The sequence below is a fragment of the Cyprinodon variegatus genome, unplaced genomic scaffold, assembly GCF_000732505.1.
Source record: "Cyprinodon variegatus isolate N-32 unplaced genomic scaffold, C_variegatus-1.0 Scaffold660, whole genome shotgun sequence".
Lineage (NCBI taxonomy): Eukaryota > Metazoa > Chordata > Actinopteri > Cyprinodontiformes > Cyprinodontidae > Cyprinodon > Cyprinodon variegatus.
Genome location: NW_015151113.1, coordinates 394,946 through 397,492, shown reverse-complemented (window position 1 = coordinate 397,492; position 2,547 = coordinate 394,946).

Here is a 2,547-nt window from a genome sequence, read left to right as displayed (position 1 = left end):
TTATATAAACACTTTATAAAAACAAAACATAATTTAATGTACAGTGTTCATTTTCGTACATAAATGTTGCCCTTATGAGGCTTGTGAAGTTAAATCTGTGTTTTGTATGGTCCAATATTGTGTCACAAACCTAATCAAATATACCAGTTTAATAATGGAGAAGCTATTAGCTTTATGTTTTTTTTCATATAAAAACTACTTATTTTCTGACAATGTGTTTATTTAAGAGCAACTATGCAAATTAACAAACATCTAAAAAAAAGTAGACTATATTCTATTATTTTCCATGTGAAGCCCAGATTGTTTATTCTTCTTTGTCTTTTCTAAAAAGTGCTTTAAATCAGTCCTTCCTGTCTTTATCCATGCTGGGTCAGATCCTGAAAAAGGAGGCAGGGAAAGTAGAATAGAGTGTTAGCCTCACTGCATGCAGTTAGCCAAGCCTTGGAGCTAAACCAGATCCTGGAAAAAGGCAGAGTGAACCATCTCCATCTGTCTTTTGGACTACTGATTAATTTTGATGTTCAGCTGATCAGGTCCAAACGGTTTCACCTCCCGCTTCTCTTGGCAAGATTGCTTTAAGGGACTTCCCTCCCGCGACTCAACCTGTCAATCAGCTGCACTACGACAGTGACGACAGTTCCTGTCACCTCGGGGAGCAGCTCTCCAATCCTTTAGCATTGCAGAGGAGCTACTGCGCATGGGCAACTTTTAACCAATGAGTTTACTTTTACCCAGAGAGCCAATGGGCAAAGATTTTTGCTCCCCAGGGCGGAAATACGTCACAAATTCAACAATGAACCAAACAGCTTCACTCCTCATTAAAGATTAAATATTTATCTTGCACATATAAAATATTTACATTTTATACTCTTTAAATATAATTTTTATAGATTTTTTTGTCTAAAATAAGGTCATTGGGTGGGCCGGATGATGCCCTAGCACCTTTTATTAACCAACCATATTAACCAACCACCACTGATTGAAAATCATTCCTCCACCTCAGGCCCATGCTGGTCCAGTGGCTTAAGGGTAGGAAGCAGATATTTTAGATTTCTGCCCAATATTGAAGCGTGGCCTGCGGTATGTTATTCCACGCCACAACGCAAGAGGGACAATCAGGAACTAGCTATGGGTCTAGATACGGCCGAGGCGGTGAGGAAGTGGGGGCAAGTTTGTGCGACAACGGAGGGACATGAGGGCGAAAAAGAGCAGAGATCCAGGTGGAAAAAGGCTCCCAGCGTTCCCACGCAGCTCGCTCCTCTAGCTGGTCCATCTTCACGAGTCATTTTCCACAATGGCGGTTATACATAGAAAATAAGTCAGTAAAGTACCAAACAGAAAAATACGCATAGAGTAGAGCGGATGTAGATTTGACCAATCAGAGGCCTCCTGTCTGCGGTCACCTACAATTTTGGAGAGATGCAGCAGAGTGTCTGAGAAAGGAGTGGGGGAGCATATCTACGTTAACTGCGACACACGCAGACGACCTGGTTTCTGAGTATAAATCAGCCTTAAGTCAGTTAATAAACCTGACAATCTTCCCTGAGNGATGGATGGATGGATCCATTCATAACACAACCCAAAACCCAGAGAGTCAATGACTTGGCTCGAGTTTGATTCGAGTTGCCAGATTTGTGACTTGCTTGATCAAAATTAACAAAAGACTTGACTTTGACTTGCCCTTCCTGACCTCTGAATTGACTTCACTTGAATCATGGGACTTGCCAACTCACTGCAATCATGTTCATTGTATAATTATATTATTAGCAAATAAACAATGAGGCAATCATTGCTTTATTTTGAGTGCTCCTGACCTGAAGCATATCAGCAAACCTGATAACCAATCTTCCACGCAAAGTACAGTGGGGAAAACCTACATCAGTACAATGAGTGATGATCAGTAAAGAGTCTGACTCTTTTTTTCCTTCGATCCCTTTCACGTTTCCTCTTTTTAGCCTGCTCAGAAGGTTTAAACTTTTTCCTTGCCTCAGTATTGACCAGTAGTCGAGAAGGCGGGAAAAAAAGTAGAGCAAAAGCCTCCTCTCCATGACAATATAAGACGGTTAATCTTCTCCCAACTTACATAGTTGGTATTTGAAGAGGGGAGCCCCGCTGTAGCATTGATAGTGTCAAGCTCTGGATATTGGCCTGAGGAATCATTTAAAAAACCTCGTATGCATTAACTCTATAGGTCACAAAGTCCGCGGTAGGCCTTTAAAAGAGCTGCTGTTGACTGTTGAAGTTAAACTGTTAACTGAGGTATCATTAGTTTAAAGATGTGATTAAACTGTTTTAATTGTTCTACTACATGCTTTTTGTCATGTTGCTTATATTCTGCTTTTATATTTTATTCTATTTTACTTTTTAGTTCATGTAAAGCACTTTGCATTGCTGTACTGAACTGTGCAATAGAAATTAAACCAGTGGCGGCTGGTGGAGTTTTCTCCAGTTATCACACCAGTATATTTATATGAATGCCAACAACAAAAAACATTATATAAACACTTTATAAAAACAAAACATAATTTAATGTACAGTGTTCATTTT